This window comes from Portunus trituberculatus, chromosome 15, assembly GCF_017591435.1.
Source record: "Portunus trituberculatus isolate SZX2019 chromosome 15, ASM1759143v1, whole genome shotgun sequence".
Taxonomy (NCBI): domain Eukaryota; kingdom Metazoa; phylum Arthropoda; class Malacostraca; order Decapoda; family Portunidae; genus Portunus; species Portunus trituberculatus.
The window spans coordinates 15,001,099-15,016,834 of NC_059269.1; the positions used below are offsets into that span (position 1 = coordinate 15,001,099).

A 15,736-nucleotide genomic window follows, 5' to 3' on the forward strand; every position below is an offset into this window, starting at 1 on the left:
AGAATTGAACGTTCATGATTGAGACTCGGACAGCAAATTCAAGCAACTGCATCAACATTATCTTATCTACACAGCAAGAAAAGAGAAACAAGGTGAGATCCAGTACGTAAAAAAAATATAACGTAAATATACATGTTAAAAGTAGTAGATATAAGAAAAGATGCAAAACAAGCCGAGAATCCTATCGAGAGCTCTGAGGAAATCCACTGAGGGAAGGAAAATAAAAAAAAGAAGATCAAGGAGGAAATAAGAACGAGATGGAGAGATGGAATTGCGGGAGTTGCAAAGAGCGGGAGGAAGAGAAAAAGATGCAATAGACAGGAACAAATGGAAGAACGTCGTACAATGCGCTGATAGAAAAAGAAACGGAGGAAGAGACGCTCATGAAGAAGAAGAAGAAGAAGAAGAAGAAGAAGAAGAAGGAGGAGGAGGAGGAGGAGGAGGAGGAGGAGGAGGAGGAGGAGGAGGAGGAGGAGGAGGAGGAGGAGGAGGAGGAGGAGGAGGAGGAGGAGGAGGAGGAGGAGGAGGAGGAGGAGGAGGAGGAGGAGGAGGAGGAGGAGGAGGAGGAAGAGGAGGAGGAGGAAGAGGAAGAGGAAGAGGAGGAGGAGGAGGAGGAGGAGGACAGAAAATAAAGAAAAGAAAGAAAAAGGAGGAGGAGGAGGAGGAGGAGGAGGAAGAAGACAGAAAAAGAAAAGAAAGAAAAAGACAAGGAGAGAGAGAGAGAGAGAGAGAGAGAGAGAGAGAGAGAGAGAGAGAGAGAGAGAGAGAGAGAGAGAGAGAGAGAGAGCGCAAGCAGCAAAAACAATATCACACTAAGCCGAAATCAATTTAAGGACTCACTCAGGGCAACAAGAACAGCCATGCAAACAAAACAGTGACGCCCAAACATGAGAAAGTAAAGAGCACGTGTTTGCAGTAAGTCTTATGTTATCTCCTCTTGACATTCACTGCACAAATTACTGGGAAAAGGGAGGGAAAAGAAAGAAGTAAATTAAAATCATCCCGATAAGATTCAATTCCTCTAATATGTTTTCTTGTGATTCTCTTTTGCCTCTGAAAATTCACGGAAGACAGAAAATGGAAGGCAAGAAAGCAATACTAAAGAAAAGCAATTCCTTGTATGTAAATTCACAACACCTGTCTTGAAAAAAATAATATATATGTAAACAAATAAGAATGGCGTTTCTTTTTCAATCAAGAAGGAACGAAAAGCATTAAGTAATATCAGTCTATGTCACTATCTATAAGTCAGTCAATCTGTCTATCTATCTTCCCATCCATTCATCTACCTATCCATCTATTAAAAACTGCTATTCTTTTCTTCTGTGACTCGCTGCACAAGGCTTTCTTCTTCCTCTCACCCCTCTTCTGTCCAACTCCCTAACGCAAGAGTTAACCAGTACTCTCAGTCATTCATATCTTTCTCTACTAAACTCCGGAACTCCCTATCTGCTTCTGTATTTCCATCTTCCTGTGACTTAGCTATATTTAAGAGGGAGGTTTCAAGACATTAATCCCTGAATTTTGGATAACCCTTTCAGGCTTGTAAGGGGACTGGGGACTGAGTGGGCCCTTTTTTTAATATTTTTTATTGCCCTTAGCCAGTTATCTCATCTAACATTAAAAAAAATCAATCTACAGTATCTAACCATCCATCCACCTTTCCATCTACCTATCTATTTATCTATCTATTTAAACACTCTATCTATCTATTTAACCAACCCAGACTTCAGAGATCTCACAAACTACATCAACTCTCCGCCTGCCTCTTACTTCGTCACAATGGAGGAAATCAAATGTAACTGTGTTGAGTAACAAGATCACTTAGAAGCCTTTGGTAACGAAAAATATCCTTAACTTACCCTCTAATGACACTTGGAATATAAAGAAATCGATACTATACTGAAAGACTTTGACACTTTTCTTTTTATTTCATTGACTAAATAAAATTCTTCCTTTCTTTATGGGTTCGGTGGTTTTGGGGCTTATAGTTCAGGGAATAGGTGGTTTGGGCCCTGGGGACGCGCTGGGCCGAGGCGGGAGCTGTGCTGAAAGGTTTGTTATGGAAAATATTCGTTTACTACTTTATTAAATTTCTTTTTGACAGGGGAAAATTCAGTTACAGAGAGAGAGAGAGAGAGAGAGAGAGAGAGTGAGAGTGAGAGTGAGAGAGAGAGAGAGTGTGTGTGTGTGTGTGTGTGTGTGTGTGTGTGTGTGTGTGTGTGTGTGTGTGTGTGTGTGTGTGTGTGTGTGTGTGTGTGTGTGGAAAAGTAACAGAAGACTTGTGTGTGTGTGTGTGTGTGTGTGTGTGTGTGTGTGTGTGTGTGTGTGTGTGTGTGTGTGTGTGTGTGTGTGTGTGTGTGTGTGTGTGTATGGAAAAGTAACAGAAGACAATGCTTTGTGAAGGAAACTAGCTTGAATCAGCGACCTCATTATAAACACGGGAAAAGTTGCAGAGGAACAGAGCACCCAACACTCGGCACACCAGCTGCTGCTCACTCTCAAATCCCAATGGGGGCACATTCACGTCTCTTGCTTGGACAATCTTCTCACAAAAGTTGCTAAGTGGCTTTTAAGTTTTCTTTCCCATGGTGACAGACAAAAAGTTTTTCTATTACTAGTGGTTGCTTAAAATTTTTCTCCTTACCGAGAGAGAGAGAGAGAGAGAGAGAGAGAGAGAGAGAGAGAGAGAGAGAGAGAGAGAGAGAGAGAGAGAGAGAGAGAGAGAGAGAGAGAGAGAGAGAGAGAGAGAGAGAGAGAGAGAGAGAGAGAGAGAGAGAGAGAGAGAGAGAGAGCGCCTTTGGAAGTGAACAATGTACTAATGAGTTGTACATCACCGTAGTATCAGTATGCAAACAGCACAGCGATGGCCAGACTACATAATGACACACACAGAGGCAGCGCAGGAAAGCAGCAGGGCAGGTCAGGGCGGCACCGCGTCACCACTATGCACCTCACGCCCTTAATGTGTTATGGAAAACCTCAGATGGTGAACTATAAAAATACGAGGACACGGCATGACTCGCGTTGCTTTATGGTGAAGGAAAGCCATGATATGAATTCAGTAAAGTTTTTGTCTTTCCCGATTTGTTTCACCTTTAACCTAACCTCGCTAAGCCTGAACCTAACCTAACCTTATCTATCTTGATCTAACTAATCCTGAACTTAGCAGAAGAGCAAGAAATGGAACAATGGCAGACTGACCAAACCCTAAATGTCTGAGATAAAGAAGTGAGACTGAAAAGTTTCCAGGTAAAACTTTGGACAGTTGCCGTGGCTCATGGAGAAGATTGGCGAGCCTTTGTCCAGTATTGGGATCGTAATGGTGGTGGTGGTGGTGGTGGCTGTTGCTGTTGTTGCTGCTGGATATATTTAGATACAGATAGGCTGGTATCGACACAACGCTCGCACGTTGTGGAAATAGTTATAGTGCAAGACAAAACATGCTGAAAACAAATGAAAAAACAAATACATTATAATACAATACGTGTAACAGGGTAAATAAAAATAGTTCTGAGGTGGAGCATGGGTGGCAGGGCAACAGCAACAGTGGAGTCTGAGAGAGGAAAAGCTTTGTGCAAATATGTGCTGCTCGCGACGACACTGCATCTATTGGGTCTGGTGTGAATACAAACAAGGTTCCGCTGATGTGTGCATGAAAGGCGGGCTTGATCTGCCTCAACCCGGGCGCGTCACTCCAATACTGCGAGGGAGAGGAGAGGGGGAGGGCGTAGGGGGGAGAGTGGAGGGGAGAGGGTGGTGCAGGTGAGCAGAGATGTTGGGGCAGGTGTGGGAGTGAGGCGTCGAGCGGCGTGGGAACGAAACGTGCTGGGGTTGGAGGGGGTGCTGTTAGGCGCGGGGGAGGAAGGAGGGGAGGGAGGTGTCATTCAGCAGCGGTTCCACTGACATTCAATTACCGCAACACAAGCAACATTTTCTCCGGGTGGACTCCGCGCGGCGTGGCGTCCCCGCGCTACCCTGCCATGCGATCGTCGCCGCCGACACCCAACAGGAAATTATTAATGAAAGTAAATAAATAATTTCACTTTGTGTTCTGCTGTCGTCACTGTTTTCACTTCGCATTGCAACGGTGAAAAAATCGATTGGTTCCCTTTCAGCCAGCAGTGTTCCCTCCTGGCTCCCTTCAGGCTTCCTTACCACTCCACTCTATGTACCGCGTCCTCTTTCCACTTCAATTACCACACGAGCTTCTTTTGTTCCCGTACAGTCCTGCACCTGCCATCTAGCCACGACAAATGTCTTTATTTCCACAGTATTCCGCACCCACCGAGTTGTCAGTCACTGCTTTCGTGTCAAGACCCCATGAGAGACAGTATCGGCCACCACCACGCCACACCAGAGCGTGCTAATACCTCATCACTTAGACACTACTCCACCACTACCCTCCAACCACCAGTGCCCCTCTCAACACTGCTCCAGACCATAAGTATCACATGCTTGAACGCGGTGCCTCCCCATCCACCCTGCCGGCAATTCTAACACGCTTTCGGAAGATAAAGTCCAGCAAACTGTTTCCAGAAGGAGCAGGAACAACTAGTGCAGGATAAAACTTCATGAACGACTCCCGCAGATTATAGATGGAGGGTCATCCTGGGCAGGTTACCGGGCGTCTCTCTCTCTCTCTCTCTCTCTCTCTCTCTCTCTCTCTCTCTCTCTCTCTCTCTCTCTCTCTCTCTCTTTAATCAATCAATCAATCTCGCTCTTTTTTTTCCCCATACACTCTGTGCTCTCCCTTCCCTTTGTCTTCTGCCACGAAACACAAAGTCGGCCAAAAATCATTAACAGCAAGGCACTGGTTGTGAACAGTTAAAAATGTAACGTTCTGAATAAAGTATCGTCAACACAACAGCGGTCCTTTTATGATGGATAACACCCATTTCGTATATTCGGCTTTTAATTTCACATCCATATCTGACTGGTTACAATTTTCTATTGGCTCATTTTTTTTCCGGTGATTGGACATTTAGAATTTCATTTACTGAGCAAGACAGAGTGGCTGGCGTCACGCATCGCTGGTGTGACGCAGTGTCCTCGTAAAGCACTGCTGCTTTAAGACAGTCTGCTGAGAGGATGGAAAAACACTTTTCACTTTGGAGTGTTATGAGCGTAAATATGCTCCATTCCTGCGTGTGGGTGAGGCGACACAGCCGCCGCCTACCCCTCACACTCTGGGAATCGTTTTGCGACAAACACTATTCACCAGCAAGATAACAACACTGATATCCGCTGAAAGGCGAGAGGGTTGCAAGTCACTTTCAATGCTAAAATGAAAACGTCAAATTCCTAGTACAGCCAGCCTCTCCATCCTCTCTGAAAAAAAGCACATTGCTCAAAAGCAGCAAATGTGACGTCATGTACTGTTTTATAACAAAAACAAAAGTTACTGCATGCAAAATGAAAGTTCGGATTCAAAAGTAAATGGTGATACAAACTATTTTTGCGGAGGCTCGCAGCGAAGACGAGAGTTGGTGACAGTGCAAAATACCCGCCACAGTTTACCATCCCGCGAGGAACGTTGCACCGCGATAGGCCGACACCCTTTCCCGCGGCTGGCTGGCTCACCTTGGCAGGTTAATTATAGCGGGAAGGTTCTCTGCTACTTGCCGTCAAGAGGTGGCGTGCGGAGGCTGTGTCGTGCTGACACCATCACGATGTCACTCCAAAAAAGTCATGCACGCACGCGCTCGGCAATACGTACAATATATATATATATATATATATATATATATATATATATATATATATATATATATATATATATATTAAAAGGGCAACTATGATAAAGCAAGATTGCTGATCTATAATTTATATCATATCTATCATTTATTTTCTAAATTTCATTTCATTGTTTTGATCAGCGCACTCGAGTCCACCTCAGGGTAAGGTCTGCCGCAATGGTTAAGGAGAGGGAAGGTTAAAGGGTCATACTTGTACTGCACATCACAGAATGCATTGCAAAATTACGTATGCTTCTGTGTGTGTGTGTGTGTGTGTGTGTGTGTGTGTGTGTGTGTGTGTGTGTGTGTGTGTGTGTGTGTGTGTGTGTGTGTGTGTGTGTGTGTGTGTGTGTGTGTGTGTGTGTGTGTGTGTGTGCTTGCTTCCAGTGAATCCCCTGAGTACCTGTGCAAGGAGTGGTGCTTCTTATACTTCCTTCATCGACTCACGTCCCCAAGGGGACTCTCTCTTCAACGGCCTTTCAGTAGAACCTTCAGCTCTGCGCCGCTGAGTGAAGGTTGGCTGGCGCGGTGCTGATCAGCGTGACCTCGTTCTGTTGTTCTGCACGACGCTGCTGCTCCTCGGCGCACTCCAACGCCCACAGCAAACGCAACCTCACCACACATCCCGCCCATTCTTCCCCCTTCACTCACACCTTTCTTCTCAGTCTCGGCAAGCCACAATCGTTTTTTTTTTTTTTTTTTTTTTTTTTTTTTTTTTCAGCGGGCAGTAGCGGACAGATGGGGCTCCGTGCTCAGGGTCATTACGCCTTAAAAAGACCAGCAGGTGCTCTTGGCTCTCAGTTCCCCTCCATAAAAAAAATTATGTTTTTTTCCTCAGCGTTTTTGTGAAGGCCCCTATTACCGTTCATGGTTCCCCGGCTCGAGAGGCGAGGCAGGCGGGCAGGATGTGGGTGATGCTAAGCCACTTGGCGCCACGTATGAATGAGAAGGGACTGACGCGGCTGCAGGGCTCGTGTTGGGGCATTAGCGACTAAACTGTATTGACGCGAGGAGAGATGCAGTGATTCATGTTTTAAGTCTGAAATTCCATCGCTATCTTCACTCTCATTTTCACTCCGTCACCTGCCATTTTCCGTGTTGTCAACATCGCTAATATTTCAATCATATATTGTCATACCTACTTCGCTACTCATTTGCCTGAATCTGCGTCACCTTATTTCAATGCTTATCTGAATGACTTATTTATTATTACAAGTGTCGCATACAACTTTGGCATTATTGTTAGTGTTCTTCAGTGGCACGCAGCCACTGAAGCCTGTCTAATATGAACGATTCAATGGCGCCAAATCAAACGATGAAGGGTAAATACCTTCGGTGAGCGTTTCCTCCTGGCACGCAGCCCTGGCAGACAGATTGGTGCTCACAACACGCCGCGGATCGGCCAGCCACCGAGGCGGCCATCGGGGCCCGTGACCTTGCCGTATTGTGGCGACTCAAGACCTGATTAAATTCTCAGAGGCACGAAAGAAACTATTCACGAAACACATGAAAGGCCTGAAAATTGAAAATACGCACTGGTGCTAAAAATACTTCGCGAGGAGCATTCCTTTTGGTCAATAACAGTCAGTGTTCGTTCCGTATTTTTCTCAATATATTCAAGTGTAACAGTATTGTAGATGCGTGTTGGACCAGACTGACAGGCATCTGACTTTTCCTTTATTTTGTATCATTGAGTACACTGAGGATATACCTGCGCTAATTTCTTAACTAATAAAAACTTATTTGAGACACACACACACACACACACACACACACACACACACACACACACACACACACACACACACACACACACGTATATATTTATATGTATAAGAGCATAAGCCTGCGTGAGTGAGTGATTTATATTTAGTGTTGTGTGTCACTGCAAGTAATGAATCACTCCTTTACGTCATTGCTGGGACGTTTTTTCTTCCGAACAGAACCATCCATCATGAACTTCACATTCACAAACACCGTCAGGCAACAGACTCCGCGGCGAGGCTCCGTGTGTCGTGACGCTGGGGAGAGACGGAACACTTCACTTCCAAGTACTGACTGACCACGGCTGATGTTTGTTGACGATTTTAAGATTCTTACTGATATGTACTTTGAACACTACAGTCAGTCAGCTACAAGGTCACGTGACAACGAAACACCAGAAGGCAAAACACACGTATTACAACATTAATGCCTCTTTCATGCTCACAATAATGAAAAACGCGTTAAGCTCCTACAGAACTTCTTATCGCAACAGGATCCGTCACACCAAGGCATTCCCCAAGGTGGAGTCCATCTTTCAATAATCCTCCACCCAAGACTCACTCAGCAAGTCACGCAAGGCAGCCACTCACGCCAACACCTCCGCGTCACACCTCCGCCTCTTACGTCTGGGAACATGCGAGCCAGGTGATTTTTTTCCACTTTTTTCATTCAGTCACGAGAAAATCCCTTCGTCTTTATATATTGCCGAGAAATTACATTGCGAGAGCGAACGACTGTGTGTGTGCGTGTGCGTGTGCATGTGTGTGCGTGTGTCTGCAATAAAACTCGTAATCATCAACCATTACCATTCCAGGGAGAGTATCGAGCAGATCATCACAGTTTGATCCACAGATAAGACTCAAGACTTTCCACACACGCCTCACTCTTGCCCAAGGACGGTGACTGCTCGCTCATCACTGAAAGCCTTGGCACCTGAGGGAGTATCGAGTCTTACGCCTGTCGAGTGATAGACAAGAACGTTTGCAGTGAGTTCTTGAGCCTGTATGAGTAAGATCGGCTATTTGTGTTTAGCGATGACTGAAAACCTCTCCTTACTGTACTACGGTTCACTACTCGGGGTATGATGACAAAGAAGCAAAGAACTGAAGTAGTGTGAAGTAAATACAAGGCCGCCTTTAAATGTTACTATTACAATATTTATTTTTGTTACAATTTGTCCACTTTTTCTTCCTTTTACGCACACAACGTTGCACAAAAATATAAAAATGCATACATGAAAACAAAAAGATTCCCCATACAGTGGCAGGCGGGATTAATGTTATTACTTTACGTGTATATATGCTCGTGGTTATTTTCCATTCTGACACACGGTAGTAAAAAGAAGCGATAGAACTGCACTGTGTCGTCTACGAGGAATAGTACGTGCCGAGGCCATCACAGCGCCACATTCCACAGGTTTTCTACCCCGTCAGTACTGAGATGTATTTTTACCATGATTTTTTGGGTATGATTAGACGATTTTATTTATTTAAGTTTCTGAAGCTGTACAAAATCGCTAAATAGTAACCAGAACGAATATAAAAACACTGCATAGTACTCGCCGAACATCTGATGCGAAAAGAGAAAGAAGCATATGAAGTGTACCCAAAGAGGAAGCAAAATAAGATGCGGCATTCGATTATTGTTCACCAGACTCGATACTACACATCTAATCTCGTGGGGTCTGGTATCACACAGCTATGGGATACGATGACGAAAAAATATAATGATGATGATAAGGATGATAATATGATGATGATGATGATGATGATGATGATGATGATGATGATGATGATGATGATGACGATGATGATGAACAATATGATGATGATGATTAATCCCTTCAATACTGGGACACATTTTTACCTTGAGATTTGTGTACGATGAGAGCATTTTATTTACATTAGGAAGAGTCTATGGAGGTCAGAAGATTAATGGCCACAGTTTTCACTATCTTAATCCCCCACGTGAGTTTCTGAAGCTGTATAAAACCGCCAAATTGTAAGCAGAATGAATATGGATACGCGTCATGGTATTGAAGGGGTTAAAACGAAGATAAAGAGAATGAGGAAAAGGAGGAATATTGCTACTACCACTAAATACTACTACCACTACCACTACCAACACAATATAATCATCTCATCAGCACAACGTCCTCGAATCCTTTGCAATCAGCACACACCACACGGAAGCGTATTAACACTGCACTTATCTTTTGTCTCTTTCTCTCTCTCTACATACACGGGTCTCATTACAGCAAGCTTTCCTTCTCTTTCTCCTTCTTTTTTTTTTATGCACTCACCACCCTCACCCTTCTCGTATACATAATGTCCCCAAGTATAAAGGACTGCTCAATGCTCATCTCGGTTCTCCAATGAGGTTTCGTGGTATTAACTGCACTGTTTAGCAAGATTGTGTGTGTGTGTGTGTGTTGCGTCCTCCTCTCTGTCTGTCTCTGTCTGTCTGTCTGTCTGTCTGTCTCTCTCTCTCTCTCTCTCTCTCTCTCTCTCTCTCTCTCTCTCTCTCTCTCTCTCTCTCTCTCTCTCTCTCTCTCTCTCTCTGTGTGTGTGTGTGTGTGTGTGTGTGTGTGTGTGTGTGTGTGTGTGTGTGTGTGTGACTGACTGACTGACTGACTGACTGACTGACTGACTGACTGACTGACTGACTGACTGACTGACTGACTGACTGACTGAAAAATTCATTGTATTTCTCACCGAATAACTGCTTCAATAAGTAACTGGCTGAATGATCCAATAAAAGGCTGCGTGACTGACTGACTACCTGAAAGAGTGACTAACTGACTGACTGCCTAACAGACCACCTAACTATTTGACTGAGACACCCATACCCACAACCACACACACACACACACACACACACCTAAGCTGACCCAAAAGAAGCATCCTCTGTACTTGGTGAGCGGCATCGTGAGGGTGACAAGAGAGGCGGGGTGGTGTTCGTGTCCTTGAGTCGGGAGGTAGGGAGGAGGCACGACACCAGCAAGTATTCCATACAGGATAGTAGCGTGGCGGCGTGTTAGGGAGCAGTGGCGAAGGTAAAAGACGCAGATCAATACTGTGCAGTCAGGTACTCGAGAGAGAGAGAGAGAGAGAGAGAGAGAGAGAGAGAGAGAGAGAGAGAGAGAGAGAGAGAGAGAGAGAGAGAGAGAGAGAGAGAGAGAGAGAGAGAGAGAGAGAGAGAGAGAGAGAGAGAGAGAGAGAGAGAGAGAGAGAGAGAGAGAGAATAAATGAGTAAGATAAGAAACTAAAAGAAATTAGAAAGACGAGACTACATGAAATTAAAATGGGAGAAGACAAAAGAGGAAAAAAAACACGAAGACAAAAGATTTACGATGAAATAAAAGAAATTAAGAAACAAGAGTAAAGAGAAGGAATTAGAGAAACAGCTCAGGAGAGAGAGAGAGAGAGAGAGAGAGAGAGAGAGAGAGAGAGAGAGAGAGAGAGAGAGAGAGAGAGAGAGAGAGAGAGAGAGAGAGACGGAAACAAGAGACAGACCGACAAACAGAGAATCAAATGGACAATTGGAGACAAAAGACAAACATATAGACAGACTAACAGACAGACAGACAGATAGACAGACAGACAGACAGACACAACAAAAACAACACTATAACATTATCACGTCTGTAGTGTCGTCTGTTAAGTAAAAGAAAAAAAAAGAGAAAGAAAAAAAAAAAGCATTGTAACATTATTCCAACATTATCATTTTTCCATTGGCAAAATTAAAGATGACAGCGACGAGGCTGGTGGTGGTGATGGTGGTGGTAGTGCTGCAGCTCATGATGATGATGATGATGACTGTGAGAGTGAGTGGAATGAAGTGATGGATGGTGACTGGCAGAAGACCTTGTTGACTTGACCGTGTGATAAGAGAAAGGCTGGGAATGAGTGAGGCTGAGACATGTTGAAGGGAGCGCAGTTCAACGATTTCACTGCAGGGTATAATGTTAAGTGTGTGTTTGGGAGGGTGAGGGCGTGTTTGGGTGTTGCGGAGGGTGGGGAGGGTGTTGGGAGGGTATTGGGAGGTAGTCCAAGGTGAAGGTGGTGCCCCAGAAACGATGAGACAACAAAGAGTGGGTAGATAGAGAAGTTGTACATGATCTTAAGTGTTCTTAGTGACAAAGCATGATCGGTGAAAAATATAGGGATGCGGGGACGTGTCTTTCACAACTATACTCTGCTCGTGATGATGATGCGATGATGATAGCCGTGGTGATGATGATGATGATGATGGAGAGAAGAGGATATTAGATTACTTAACACTCCTGCTCGTTCATCTTAAGTAACTTTATGTATCGAGCATCTAAATGAAGACTTAAAATTGGGCGACTGACACATAGCATGATGGGAAGAATTATAGAGTTTGATGATGCTGATAAATATATGAACATCCAGAGAATACCATAATATTTTTCCTTTTTTCATGCAAGTCCTTAGCCAAGGGTTACGAAAAGTATCTAAAACGGCCCACTCATATGCCAGTTTCCAAAAGTGAGATAAGGAGAAAATCACTTAAAATTCGAGGATAAGTGTCTCGAATCCTCCCTCTTGAAAGCGTTCAGGTCACAAGCAAGGAGTTCCATAGTTTACATAAAGTACTAAACCCTTTCAATACTGACTCATTTTTACCTTGAGATTTGTGTCAGATTAGGCCATTTTATTGACATTAGAAAGGGTCTATGGAGATCAGAAAATTAAAGGCCAGAGTCTTCACTATTTCAATCCCCCACATGAATTTTTAAAGCTGTATAATATCAAACAGTAAGCAGAATGAATATGGAAACGCGTCGATACTTAAGGTAGTTAAAAATGGCAATAACAACAACGTGGCACACTGGAACCATGCGTGTTTTGGGATCCGAGGGGTCTCCAAGCGCACGGGTTCGAATCCTGTCCACGGTCCGAGTGTAGGTTGGGCTTCCTCACTCGGGGCAACTGTTTCCTAGCGGGTGGGTTTTGAGATAGGAGGTACCCCAAAAGTATACCCTTTAGCCCAATAAATTCCTGTGAAAAAGTTCTCATGGTATAAATAATAAAAAAAAATTTAAATGAAACAAAAATGACGATGAAAAACAGTAAGGGAACATACACACAACACCACAACATGAATAAGACGGTAATGAGTACTGAGGCGCTGAGGCAAAGCGGGGAAAAGTGCAGGCCGTGGTGTGTGGCAAGCTCAGTATACTAGCGACACTTGGTGAGCAGTGAGTCCACCTTTCAACCGATAGATGACTCGCCACGCGGTACAGGCTTCATCCAGTCCAAAGGCAGAGGCGGTGGGTGTGGGCGTACCAATTAACTGATGGCGTTTTTTTTTTTTCATGTATAAAATAAACTATAGAGAATTGCAGTAAAACGAAGATAACATATGGGATTTGTATCACTTAGGTCCCTCCGCTCGCCTCCCTCTCCCTCTGTGTGATGAGCCATTATATTTTTATGCGGACGTAAAAAAAAATCAGGGTTCATGACGCGTTTTCGTGAAATCAACTGCATTCATATTAAATTTTGTGAGGGGAAGTTAGACAAAATGGGGTTTGAAATGGAGTGGCTATTATCAACAGTTCATCTATCAACAGGTCAATCTCATCAAAGCGAGCGGAATCAGCTTAAATTTATGGCACTTTTTTTTTTTTCTAATTCTGCATACGATGAAAAGAGAAATGCTTACTTCGATGGGGCTGCTACTGCTACTACTATCACCACCACCACTACTACTATCAGTTCTACTACTGCCACTGCTACTACTTTTACTACTACTACTACTACTACTACTACTACTACTACTACTACTACTACTACTACTACTTCTTAACACCACCACCACCACCCACTAACACTACTACCACCATCACTATCAGTACTACTACTACTACTAACACCCCTACCACCACCACTACTACTACTAATACCACTACCTACTACTACTACTACTACTACTACTACTACTACTACTACTACTACTACTACTACTACTACTACTACTACTACTACTACTACCGATATCCTGACATGGAGATAATTTGTTTGATGAGGACGTATGCACAAAAAGATAGCACAAGACACACCAATGCCTTAATACTAACACATGAAGAGACTCCTATTAAGACAATAAAGCGAATACCCAATAGTGAAGCATCCTGAATAATTTTCTTTCTTTTTTCTGGCTTGCTATCATTATCATTATCAGCTTCTATAATTTCACGAGAGGACAAAGGCTTTTTTTCTTTTTTAATCTCCTTCATTACCCTCCGCTGGCTGCTCATCTATTTCAATTAACTTAAGCAATCTTTATTTTCATTTCTTTACCTCTCTGTCTACCCAGCCTTCTTTAACTCCTTCAGTACCGGGACACATTTTTATCTTGAGATTTGTGCACGATTAGACCATTTTATTGACATTAGGAAGGTTCTGTGGAGGTTAGAAGATTAATTGACATAGTCTTCACTATTTTAATCCTCACATAAGTTTCTGAAGCTGTATAAAATCAGCAAATAGTAAGTAAAATTAATATGGAAACGCGTCATGGTAATCAAGGGGTTAAAAATTCCTGGGCTGTCTTCAAATTACTTCAACTTTCTGCCCACTACCCATTTGGTGTACTCTGTGTTCCGCTCCTCTTATCGTCATATGATCGATCTCCCAGTAAACACTGTTCGTCATTCACTAGTGAGGGAGGGAAGACACTGCGTAACCCAATATTTCTAATGACTTTATAATGGCGTGACGCACATGCACCGCAACCACTAGAATCTTCACCAACATTGTAATTCTCTACGCGAGTCTGAGTTACCAAAGTCTTCCTTACTTACATTCACGAAACATTACAAGCGAGTCTTTAATATTGCTCGTTATAAATTTTTACTGACTTTGACACTCAAATATATTTACTGAAAACAAACAACAAAAGAAACGCTGCAAGAGACAATCAGGAATGTGTCTCCGAGCTGAGGTGAAAGCAATGCAAGAAGCTCTGAAGAAATGGCGTGAACAGACCCAACACTTGAAAATAATGGCCAGCTCGTATTCGCGGCATCTGTTCTTTTCGCCTCGCGGGGTTTTTCCTTCGTACAGAAACACTCAACTAAAGACATGCCCTTTAACAAGGAAAGGAAGAAAATCAGCAAGAATCTTCCCACCATTGTTAATTTAATCACATTACTTCAACTTGTCCCGGAGCCTTGAGTTTAATCGATGAACGAGTTAATGAATGAATGGTTCTACGCCTCATTTTTCTTTAACGCTCAGTGGGTTAAGAGTTCCCCTCACCCTCACGCTGCCATCCTGCAAAGGTTCCCCGCACGTCGCCGATCTCACAGGAGCGCCTCGAGTCCCGCGTGAAATCTCTCGTGCCCACGCTACTTCAACGCGGTCCTTTTGGGGATAAATTTCCGTCATCGACAATACGTTATTTCTCCTTCTCAGACTTTTCAATAGTTTTCTTTGGGTGCTATTCTAGTCGACAAAGGAACGTCTATCTGCGACGCTTCGTCAGGTGTGTCGGGCAGCTGTGCCAATGAAACCTCATCCGTCTGAGTCTGGGTCTTCCCCTCACAGAAATCAAACACCGCTGTCATTATCTTCAAAGGGCTTTTTATAGATCCAAGAATTTGATCTCTTGCTTTACTGCACAGCCAGTGACGGAGCGGTGCGAGCCTTCATGGTGTGCTACACTTCATGCATAAGAGCAGCAGGTTGTGATCCTCTCACTAATGCTCCTGATCAGCCTACACAAGTTAATTCCGTAACCGAATCAGATAAAGACATAAATTCACCAGTTACTGAATTGGTATATGAAACAGTCAATCCAGATTAACAGATACACTTTACAGCAAAATGAGTTTTTATGCTCGGACGAACAACAAACAATAGTCTTTAATCATTACTCCAAGCTTAATCTTTATGAAAATAATGTGTTTCTTGACAATTTAATATTCAATGATGTCGCAATATTTTCAGTAATCGTAAAATGAAAACTTCTTGGAGGCTGAGCCTGTGAGCCTCCAGATGCACCGATGAGAACACTGCCACGTCTCATTACACGATCACATCAACTTTACTGCCTACTTGAGGTGAAATGGACAAGAAACAAACAAGTAATTCACACACGCTTCCTTAATTCTTTCAAGTAAAACCCCTTCCATTCCTTCATCACTCCTTCCTGACACACTACCCTTCTTCTTCTTCTTCTTCTTCTTCTTCTTCTTCTTC

General features: G+C 43.5%; 1 protein-coding gene across 1 annotated transcript in view; it reads right to left on the bottom strand.

The window, feature by feature from the left end:
* The window catches only part of LOC123503990 (G protein-coupled receptor kinase 1-like), a 140,818-nt gene that overhangs the window by 29,495 nt on the left and 95,587 nt on the right, over nt 1-15,736 (bottom strand). The gene's annotated exons all lie outside the window — the stretch shown is intronic.